The sequence below is a fragment of the Schistocerca serialis genome, chromosome 2 (assembly GCF_023864345.2).
Source record: "Schistocerca serialis cubense isolate TAMUIC-IGC-003099 chromosome 2, iqSchSeri2.2, whole genome shotgun sequence".
Classification (NCBI taxonomy): Eukaryota; Metazoa; Arthropoda; class Insecta; order Orthoptera; family Acrididae; genus Schistocerca; species Schistocerca serialis.
The window spans coordinates 351,358,748-351,371,069 of NC_064639.1; positions in this window are offsets into that span (position 1 = coordinate 351,358,748).

Below are 12,322 nucleotides of genomic sequence, written 5' to 3' on the forward strand. Positions count from 1 at the left end.
CCTCAAAGCTACCCATTCTTCTTCTACTGTATTTCTTTCCCCCATTCCTGCCAATTGTTCCCTTATGGTCTCTCTGAAACTCTCTACAACCTCTGGTTCTTTCAGTTTATCCAGGTCCCATCTCCTTAAATTCCCACCTTTTTGCAGTTTCTTCAGTTTCAATCTGCAGTTCATAACCAATAGATTGTGGTCAGAATCCACATCTGCCCCTGGAAATGTCTTACAATTTATAACCTGGTTCCTAAATCTCTGTCTTACCATTATATAATCTATCTGATACCTTTTAGTATCTCCAGGATTCTTCCAGGTATACAACCTCCTTTTATGATTCTTGAACCAAGTGTTAGCTATGATTAAGTTATGCTCTGTGCAAAATTCTACAAGGCGGCTTTCTCTTTCATTCCTTCCCCCCAATCCATATTCACCTACTATGTTTCCTTCTCTCCCTTTTCCTACTGACGAATTCCAGTCACCCATGACTATTAAATTTTCGTCTCCCTTCACTACCTGAATAATTTCTTTTATCTCGTCATACATTTCATCAATTTCTTCATCATCTGCAGAGCTAGTTGGCATATAAACTTGTACTACTGTAGTAGGCATGGGCTTTGTGTCTATCTTGGCCACAATAATGCGTTCGCTATGCTGTTTGTAGTAGCTAACCCGCAGTCCTATTTTTTTATTCATTATTAAACCTACTCCTGCATTACCCGTATTTGATTTTGTATTTATAACCCTGTAATCACCTGACCAAAAGTCTTGTTCCTCCTGCCACCGAACTTCACTAATTCCGACTATATCTAACTTTAACCTATCCATTTCCCATTTTAAATTTTCTAACCTACCTGTCCGATTAAGGGATCTGACATTCCACGCTCCGTTCCGTGGAACACCAGTTTTCTTTCTCCTGATCTGGTGATCCCTATGGTAACAATATGTACGGGGTTGTAGTACCTTTGCAGATCCGTCACTCAAACCTAGTTGTAGAAACCTTGTGAACAGACTTTTACGCAATAGCTTCCGTCAGTTGTCAAGCGTCGGCCAGTTTAGTTTTTCACCACGTGCCTGATGTTCCCCTGCGTCCAACAATCATGTGACATTCGTTCTGCAGTCCTTCGTAAACGTCAAGTATTCGCTGTTGGTCATATTTGTCACGGCTCCCACGCATCAGGCCAATATTCTAGCGTGAGTCGCACGAGTGTTTCCTAACCAGTCTCCTTTGTAGACTGATGGCATTACCTAGAATCCTACCACCTGCTTTACCTACAGCAGAGCCTACGAGATCGTCCCATTTCATAACACTATAAATTGTTACGCTCAGGTATGTGACTGTAGGCTTTCCCGGCGTAAACTATTAATGAAGGTTTCTCGGGTCTCCAGCCGGGTGGTAGCGTTGATATCTCGCGACTTTTCGGGAAGTGTCGTACTACCCATCTTCTGGCGAATTCAGAAGATGGGTAGTATGACACTTCCCGAAACATCGCGAGATATCAACGCTACCACCCGGCTGGAGACCCGAGAAAACTTTATCAATGTTACGCTCAGGTGTTTGTATGAGTTGATCGATTCCAATTGTACCTTGCTGGTACTGCTGTCATAACGTTCCACGTTTTTTCGTTTTGTGAAACGCACAGCTATACATATCTGACCCAGCAAAATGAATTGCCAGTCTTTGCACCACTTTGAAATACAACCAAAAGCTGATTGAATATATTTGCAGCGTTCTTTAGACAGTACCTAATTTTAGATAATTGCATAATCTGTGTAATTTCTGAGGTTAATGTTGTCTACAGGTCGTTAATGCACCCCAACAGCAAATATCCCAACACATTTTATTGAGACATGCGTGAAGTTAGTTCTGCATCTGTCGATGACTTTCCGCCCAAGATGAAATGCCCCGTGCACTCTAGCAGGAACTCCTCAATCCAATCACAAATTTTGTGTGATACCGCACACAATCGTACTTTAGATAATAGCGTATGTGCGATACTGAGTCAAATGCTTTTCAGAAATACTGTATCCACCAGCTTTGATCCACGATTTTCAGAATGTTATGCGAGAAAGGCTCGAGTTGGGTTTCTCAAGGGCAGGTACTTCAGCTGCAAATACTGTTTAGAATCTTACAGAATGACAGTGGCTAGAATATTGCCTGAAACGGCAGCTAGACTGCGGCGCTGTCTTTTCTGATGCAGTTCACTCTTTATTTCAGTGTTTTAATCAGTTACACGTGAGGAGCACCGTCGGTGCAAGCTCGTGTCGGAGCGCCCCCTTACCAGGTGTACCTGTATGAAATGAGCGTTTTTTTGTGAAAATGAAACACTAATTTTGAATTGAAAAGTAAAAACATTTTATTCAAAGTACTGACCATTGCTTTCTATACATTTTGACCACCTTTCTGGCAATTTGTGGACACTACGCCAATAGAAATGTCCGTCTTTTGACGCAAACCAATCAGACACCAAATTTTCGACCTCTTCGTAGGAGTCGAAGTGTTCCTCAGCCAATGCGTTTCCCATTGATGAAAACAAATGGTAGTCGGATGGGGCCAAGTCTGGTGAATACGACGGGTGGGGTAGCAGCTCCCAGCCAAGTGTTTTGATTGTATCCTGAACCAGTTTTGCTTTGTGTACAGGTGCATAGTCGTGTAAAAAAAATTACTTTGCCATGTCTTCTGGCCAATTCTGGTCTTTTTTTGATCAATGCATAGTTCAAATTGATCATTTGTTGTCTGTAGCGATTAGTATTCACAGTTTCACCGGTTTTTAGAAGCTCATGATACACCACACCTTTCTGATCCCACCGAACACAGAGCATTGTCTTCTTGCCGAATCGATCTGGTTTTGCAGTCGGTGTTGATGGTTGTCCCGGATTAACCCATGATTTTTCCCGTTTAGGATTCTTAAAATAAATCTATTTTTCATCGCCAGTAACAATTCGATGCAAAATTGATTTTCTTTCATGTCTTTGAAGCAAAATTTGACAAATGGCTTTTCGGTTTTCCATCTGTCTTTCATTCAGTTCATGTGGCACCCTTTTTTCACACTTTTGGATCTTTCCCACAACTTTGAAACGGTCAGAAATTGTTTGTTGTGCAACATTTAGCATTGCTGCCATTTGCTTCTGACTCAAAGTATCATCTTCATCCAATATTGCTTGCAATTCGGCGACTTCGAACTTTTTTGGTGGCCTTCCACGTTCTTCATTTCTTAAATAAAAATCATTATTTCTGAACCGTTGAAACCATCTTTTGCATGTTGCTTCTGATAGAGCATGATCACCATATGCCTCGACAAGCATTCGATGCAACTCTGCAGCACTTTTTTCAAATGAAACCAAAAAATTAATGCTTTCCGCAAATCATCACTTTATGGTACAAAATTCGACTTTGTTAACACGATGAAAACATATGATGTTGTTTGTTCCATGACTTGATGTATACTTAATATCTTTGACAGATATCATACCAACCAAACAAAAAAAAATTGAAGCTCGTTCACAACAAATGTTCACTATCGACACATTTGTATCTTAAAGCTCATTTCCTACCGGTACACCTGGTCTCAAAGAGCACAATGAGCATAGAATTTGCTTTTGACTTTCTCATACATGCGTTTTTGGAGTGAGAAGTGGCTGACACGTGCCACTACGACATTTCACGGTAAGGCGGAACTACAGGTTCGAGTTCCCGTCTGGAGCACATTTTCACTCGTCAGTACATATTCTTTATATGCAATATCCAAGCAGTAATCTTTAATTACAAGTGGTTAAATGAAGAAAAAACTTAATATGCAAGTCACTATGAGTCTTTAAAGTTGATTAAACACTGTAACAAGCTAGCACAAAAAAATATTTTTGAATAATTGAAGCTTAAATAAAAACACCAAAGCAGCTGAATCACTGCCAACACTAAAGTGAATGGTTCTGAACTATTTCTTACGCTTCTTACGACATGGTATCACTGCCTATGGAAATTAAAGAAGGTCACAAATATATCAAAGTCTGTGGTCCTCTACGGAAGCGTGACAGGGCAGCTTCCATTACCAACATGCAAAATGTTTCATGTACGATACAAACGCTCTCTCCAGCGCATAGCTTTAATCAACACTGGGAGACAGGCTTCGATTATCGCATATGATCCACACCATTCCTCAGACTTTGTCACGTGGCGTATCGGATTTAGATTTGTGTTCGATAAAAGAGTGGACCTCTCATTGTTTTCTTTTAAACTGACTTGTTCCTCTTAGACCTATTATCAGTAACGTTGGTACTTCGACAGAATGAATAGAAAAACACCTTGCTAATATGATTGAGTTTCAGTTACTGTGATATTCCAATAAGTTCTGATGTGGTCTCTCTCTTCACTCTCGTTCCTTTGTCTGATTCGTTACGGTTAATTGAGGTTAGGTTTGTTGTTGTATTAACGAACCTATTGCGACGTGTGTTGACCTCTATTTACTTTTTATTCAATGACCAGCACTAAACAGACAAATGGAGTTGCGAAGGAGAATATGTTGTCACCTGTTACTGCCAATTTGCGGAAGATGTTCGAGCAACGTACCTTCGAGTTGGTGGCATTGAAACTTGTGTGTTTCTTCAGATATTTACGTTATTTGGCCTGATGTAAGTGAGAATTTAACCGACATTTTAGAACATCTGAATTCAATCCACACGATTTCTCGTTTCACAGTAGAGGTGGAAAAGGAGGCTGCCCTTGCTGACTGATGACCTCAGATGTTAAGTCCCATAGTCCTCAGAGCCATTTGAGCTGCCTTCGCTTCCTTGACGTGTTGGTCAGGAGGCAGGTTGATCGTGCCTTGGGACAGGTCATTTAAAGGTAGCCAACTCATACAGTCGTATCGGCTGACTGATAACTGGCACTATCCGGCTCAGCGTGAAGGACACTCGTACCTTGGTTCACACGGCGCACATCATCTCAGACCACGAAAGTTTGCCAGCTGAGAGTTAGCCCTCTCGACGTCACATCCATTTTAGTGGTTATAATGAAAGACAGATCAGACGCGTGTTGCGCCACCTACCAATCGTGAATCAGGTGAGTGATGCTAACAACGAAGGTGCACAAAAGTTACGGGTTTCTGCCTTACGCAGGAAGATTTCCAGCAGAATTCGTCGTGTTCTGCGGAAATACGAGGTGAAACGTTTTTCGACCACCATCTAAAAATAGGGTCCTTTAGGATCTGTAAAGGGTGGTCTTGTTTTGCGAGAGTTGTTGTGTAAATCGTAATCCTTGCAGTTGTGGCATGTCATACGTCGGTCAGACCATCAGGACCGTGGAAGTCCGATGTACTGAGCATAAGCGGCGCAAGCACTTGCAACAGTCGAGCAAATCTGCTATTGCAGAATATTGCCTTGGCACCGGTCATCTTGTGGAATATAGCAACACGGAGATTCTGGCATGTGCTTGCACCTATTGGGATGATCTTAAGGAAGCAGGTGAAATTAAATTAGCAACTGACCTTATAAATAGCACATGTTGGTTATTAATATTAACTGTGATGACCTGTGACGTTGACATCCTTGATTTTTGGCTGTGTGATGGCGCTAGTGTCAACAGCATTTATGTATATGTGTGTGTGTGTGTTTTATCTTTAGACGTATGCTCTCTCCAAATAGAGGTTTTAAATTCCCTTGCCGTGCAGGATTAGCCGAGCTGTCTGAGGGCGCTGCAGTCATGGACTGTGCGGCTCGTCCCCGACGGAGGTTCGAGTCCTCCCTCGGGCATGGGTGTGTGTGTTTGTCCTTAGGATAATTTAGGCTAATTAGTGTGTAAGCTTAGGGACTGATGACCTTAGCAGTTAAGTCCCATAAGATTTCACACACATTTGAATATTTTGTTTTAAATTCCCCTGCACAGCGCTTACTTGCTGCAGTCTTGCCTTGAAAATGACAGGGTGTTCACCTGTCGAAATATTGGCGTTTGTCGAAGACATCACCTGGCTGCGTTGTCGCAAGTTATTTGAACATTTGATACGTCGGAAGAAACTCAAGTTTCGCAGTGTTACATTGTTCATTTATTTCCAAATTTGTTAACTGAATCACCACACCCAACACACACACACATTATTTCATAATGTAACAATAAACACACTATCAAGTGATAACAGAACAATGGCGACAAGGTCTGGTTTCCATTTTGTGTTCCACAACTTCCCATTATCGTGACCGAAAAATTGAGTTAGCATCACTCTGTAATGAGCGACATGTTGAGCTCCGATAAAGGATAAGAGGGTGGTATCATTCGTTGCAGAGCTTTCCAATAAGATTTTCCACAAAAGAATAAAAAACTTCACAGTGCGACAGTATTGCGTGAAATGGCAGATACGTTTTATTATTGCCTTTGGTACGTGTGTCACGTATTTTACCAATTCCTTCCCCTATATTATCTAAGTAATTCTTCAATTTATAGAATGTATTGTTTAACAGGTGCTTTTCAACTGTGTTGCTAAACAAGTTCGTTTCAGTAATCTCTTTAATGTCTCGATTCATTTATTGTATGGAGGCAATATTTACATATGTTTGGGGTTTCATTCGCATACTGCATAATATGTACGCTATGAAGGGTGTCTCGCAAACTTCAAAGGTCGATGTTATACATTTGTAGATGTTTCTAAGCTGAGTAATTGCAGATAAGTAACTAATGGATTGGAATGATTATTTAGTTTCTTTTGTAGCCATAAACTATTTAAACCTTTTATAAGGACTAAGGTGGTCAAGTATGTAAAGTACACGATCTTAATTTTCAATATATTTGTCTTGGTCGCTCATTTATAAAACAATGACAAATTTGGATTGTTCAAGCAGTCATCTTCATGATGTCTGCTTTTTGTTCAATTTGCATATAGCAAGTGCGCGTTTCATAGGCAAGTTGATGAGCACTTGTCAGTGAATCTTCTCCAGCACGGTGTAATTCCACAAATTCTGCTGTAGTGGGGCGATCACACTGTTGTAAAAATAATTCAAAAGCCAAGATCGCTTAAATACTGTTTACTGGCTGACCGGTTCCAACACACTAAAGGTGCCATCATCGGATCTGAATGTTAATCTTCATTAAGATCAGATGATGGCACCTTTAGTGTGTTGGAACCGGTTATCCTGTAAACAGTGTTAAAGCGATCTTGGTTTTTTAATTATTTCTTAAAGATTTCTTCTAACGAGGAAGACGTCGATTATCATTACATTCGTCCGGTTTTCTGGGCATTACATCCTGCTACATCACACATCAAACGCATGCGTGTAATGAGCAATACTCCAACTGGGACAACCAGCTATGAACGGTAAGCAGAGATCATTTGCCCCGTGGACATAGAAAAACGACGTCTACTGTTTTCCAAAGTAATGACAACAAGGTGCACAGGGAATTATTTCTTACAAAACATAAGCAATCTGCAAAACAATGCCGCACATACACTGCGTTCTCAAGCCCTTGCACTGCCTGAAATATTGATTTTCGAACACTGATTTCGTATCTCAAAATACTCAACTTAGGATCCTGTACAGCCTTAGAATTTTTGGCCTTATCTGTTGGGCTGTCAATGGTTAAGAAAACGACGGATGGTGCTAGTAACACCACCGATCTCACCAGCAAGTAAACAACTTGGTTGCATTCCTCTGCAGCATTTTGGATAGAGCATGAGTTTCAATGTACCACACCTTACAGTGTGTGACAGACGGTACATTATCGTTTTCCTCCTTTAATTCTCCATTCACGAATACTGCTCGGGAAGAAAGACTGTTTCTGCGTGTCCGTATGATCTCGAATTTATCTGATTTTTACATCATGGTTCCTTTCCGACATAGATGCGGGAGGAGGTAATATATTGCTTGTCTCTTATAGCAACGTTCGCTCTCATACTGCAACAGTGAAATTCTTCGTAATGTACTGCGCATTTCTGGTAGTGTCTACCACTGGGCTTTGATGAAAGCTCTCGCACTTATTGGACGAACCCATGGCGGTGCACACTGGTCTTCCTTGGATATTTTCCTCTATTTGCTGTAACTCTCAAAGATCCCAAGCCGACGGGCACACTCGAGAATCGGTGGAATATTTTCGGAATTACATTTTTCAGAACAAAATTAAATCGTCAGTTGCAGATATAATTTTTTATTACGCTTACAGAATATCAGGCCAGCTTTATGAATGGACTGAGGACATCCTAGTCTAATAGTAAGAACTAAACTCTTCGATATTAACGATGTGAGATTCTCTTATGTAAAAGTAACTTCAAGCGCTCTCCAAGGGATTGTTATAGACCCACTGTTGATTACTATGTATATAAATGATCTGGTTGATAACGCCGAAACTTTTTGAGGGGGATTATTTCAGTAAGCATCAGTGTTGATAATCTATAAGGCACTCGAACAATAATGATCCCTTCCCCCTGTTTATGAGTAACGATGAACATTTATCTGTGCTCAGGGTCAACTGGCAGTACCTGTACTAAATGTTGATCCTCTGCAGATCTTCCAGCGTTTCACTACAATTTAATGAAGCTGTTACAGTAGTTTCCTAATTTCAGTATCATCGGCGAACAGCATCAAAGAGTTTCGGCGTTATCAACCAGATCGTTTACATACGAGTAAGTAGTAATCAAAAGTGGCTCTATAGTACTCCATTGGAGGACGCTTGAAGTCCCTTGTACATCTGACAATCTCTTCTCGTTAAGATCGGAGAGTTTACTCCCATCTACTAGATTAGGGCGTTTTCAGTCCATTCATAACGCTGGTCCGATATTCAGCAAGCGCGCATTTTATTTGGAAGGCGAAAGAGGGGAACAGTATCGAACGCCTTACGGAAGTCACAGAGCACATCTGATTCAGGAACAGAAGAGTTTCTTGGACCACGGCCTTACATCCCGAAAGGTTCACCAGCAGCTACCTGCGCTTCGTTATATACGGCGTGGCCGAGGAAGAATGGTCAATATTCAGGAATATGACAGGACTAATCATTCGAAGCAAAAAATTTCAGACGTGCGTATGACGAATTCCGAAAGGTTTCCGAGATAGGAAACATACGATGTACGTTGTTAGTCATTTTATTTGTTATTCAATACATGGTCAGGTTTACACACGTACATATATACAATAGTTGGTAAACATTACAGGACGCCTTACACAAAGTATCAATTGAAAAAAAAGTATTTTTAACACATTTTAGCCTCTAGGCATAATCGTACACATCACATTACAGCTATTGTGCACTTCAGAATAGATGTTCGAATATCCCACCATCAACTCAATGGAGCGAGGTGGTGCAGTGGTTAGCACACTGAACTCGCATTTGGGAGGGTGACGGTTCAAACCCGCGTCCGGCCATCCTCAATTAGGTTTTCCGTGATTTCCCTAAATCGCTTCACGCAAATGCCGGGATGGTTCCTTTGAAAGGGCACAGTCGTCTTCCTTCTCCATCCTTCGCTAAGCCGATGGGACCAATGACCTCGCTGTTTGGCCCTCTCCCCGGAATCAACCAATCAACTCAATGCATTTGTGCTCTGTTGTGAGAACATGTTGAGTCGCTTGTCTCTGTACGTTTCCTAATGATGGTAGCAGCTTCCAAGAAGCGACAAAACAGTTCATCTCGTGTATTCACCTTTCTTTCGTACACCTCAGACTTCATACAACCTCGTAAACAAAAATCTAATGATGTAAGATCTGGGGATCTTGGTGTTCAGTTAATTATACTACCACGACCAATCAAACAGTTACGGTGAGCGCTATTAAGATGTTCCCTCACGCGCCTGGTAAACTATGGAGGGGCTCTGTCATGTTCGAAGTACATTGCAGTCCGCATGGCCAAAGGAACGAATTTTCCAAATTCTATGCCTTCATTCGTTCGTCTAAAATGACTGTACCTAACAACATCTTACATTAAATGAATTCTATCAGGGAAACCATTCGCAATAGGGCGTGCGTCTACATGAAATTTTTTGCTTCAAATGAGCGTGTCTTTCATCTCCCTGAATATCGATCACTATTCATCCTGGGACAACCTGTATAACCCTCTGGATTTCATGGATGAAGACAACAACGTGAGTTTGCGGTATCCATGTTGATTCTTATAGTGGAGATTTTCAGTCTCCAAAATGGTCTTAATACGCGAGCATAAAATGCGTTCCACATTTGAATCGATAAAATCAGAAATCCCTTATGTCCAGCACCAAGCATTTTTCGGAAGAAGCAAAAACATAATTATCGGAAGGGTTAATAGTTGAAAGTTGTTGAGAAAAATCTCACATTTTCTACTACTGTATGTTATTCTATACCCAAAAGGTTGCACATACCTACTATAAGAATCTAAATGTTAATATGTATAACTATTAGACATGAAGGGTTTTTGCTAAAAAGTGTGGACATGAGAGTTTCTATATAAAATTAATTACAATAAATTACGTTTTATTAACATATCAATAACAAAATAGCGTACAATGTGTGCTACTATGTATGTACGATATAGAATATTGCACAACATGAACGTTTTCACAATCCTCATCATGTTTTTATGAATGGAAAGTCCAAAAATCTGTCCATAAAATGGTCTCACTTGCGTTTCTTCGGACAGGTAGGGCCGAAACTTCCTGATATGTTCCATTTTCTCTTGACTGATGGAGATATGGTCGTTGTAGACTCTTAATGTAGGATATGCAGGTGAAATTCCTTTTGACAAGTTGAACGTTGATATTGCCACCGATCGATGAAAGGCTTTGCTGTCACTATACCTCTCACGCTTTTCATGAATAGAAATTGGTTGTATTGTGAGACCATACATTTGGATTTCTTGTGTGATGGCACATTGGCTCCTTTGGTTTCCTCAGAAACAAAAACCTTTTTGTAGTACTGAGGCCACCAGTCATATAAGTTCTTGATGTCAGAGGTTTCAACTATTTTCACTTCAAATTTATTTTCGACACTTGACTATAGAATAAATATTATAATTCTTTAAGAGTGCAGATATAGTTAGTCTTTTTTATCTTCCTCTTCAGTAGTTGAATCTTAAAGTCCGTATCACAGGATAGGTATGAGCGGCCCCGATTTGGAAACAATGTGTTAGTGTTTCAAATCTCCCTATAGACACCAACATAAGTAAGACACGAACAAGGATATGGTTTTATACTTTCCACCACATCTGTCTGAGTAGACGCACTGATGTTTTACTTTGAGGCTGACTTTCTCTTCAATATAATCAAAGTGAAAGAAGCAAACGCATTAGGTCCTTTCTTCGCAATACGTTCGTGGTGAAGGCAGAAACCGGCAGTTTTGCTTTTGAGGCAATGGATGTTAAAAACATTCACTGTCAGGAATCGCAGAGAAAAGATTTCTTGCACTAGAGTGGCAGGAAGCATTACATTTCGTATAAAATCAAACTTTAACCCAGTCACATCGTCACGAGTTTTTGCTAGTTCTTCACCTTCTTCAAGTTTAGACTAAAAGTTCTTAGCTTGACGCTTATATACCATCAATCCTGTCGCATCAGCTCTTTTGGCATTGAGTGTTTGATGAGGACTTCTAAGAACCAGATACAAAAGGTGTCAATCTGGACTTGTCCAAATTTCAGATCAAAGTTTTCATGGAATATCCTCATGTAAAACCAGTAACTTACACACTCAGATGATTCACTCTACTGGGGCCTTAACTCTGGATGCATTTGCAGAAATGCTTGCCATATACATATGTTAGTTCCTTTGGTTTGCTTCTCCGTGCTTTGCATCTCAAGAAATATAAAATAGTCAACATGCGCAGGAAAAATAAATCTAGATTCCTAGCTAGAAGAAGATAGAAAATAACCTTAACACATTTTGGATTAATATACTGAAGAGCCAAAGAAACTGGTCCACCTGCCAAGTACCATACAGGACCCCTGCGATCACACAGAAGTGCCACAACACAACGTGGCATGAACTCGACTAATGTCTGAAGTAGTGATGGAGGGAACTGGCACTACGAATCCTGCAGGGCTGTTCATAAATCAGTAACAGTACCAGGGGTGGAGATCTCTTATAACCAGCACATTGCAGGGCATCCCAGATATACTCAATAATGTTTATGTCTGCGGAGTTTGGTGGCCAGCGGAAGTGTTTAAACTCAGAAGAGTGTTCATGGAGCCACTCTGTAGCACTTCTGGGTGTGTGGGGCATCGCATTGTCCTGCCGGAATTGACCAAGCCCGACGGAGTGCACAGTGGACACGAATGGATGCAAGTGATTAGCAGCATGCTTACGTACATGCCACCTGTCAGAGTCGTATCTAGACGTATCAGGGGTCCATATCACTCCAACTGCACACGCCTTACGCCATTACAGAGTCCCCACCA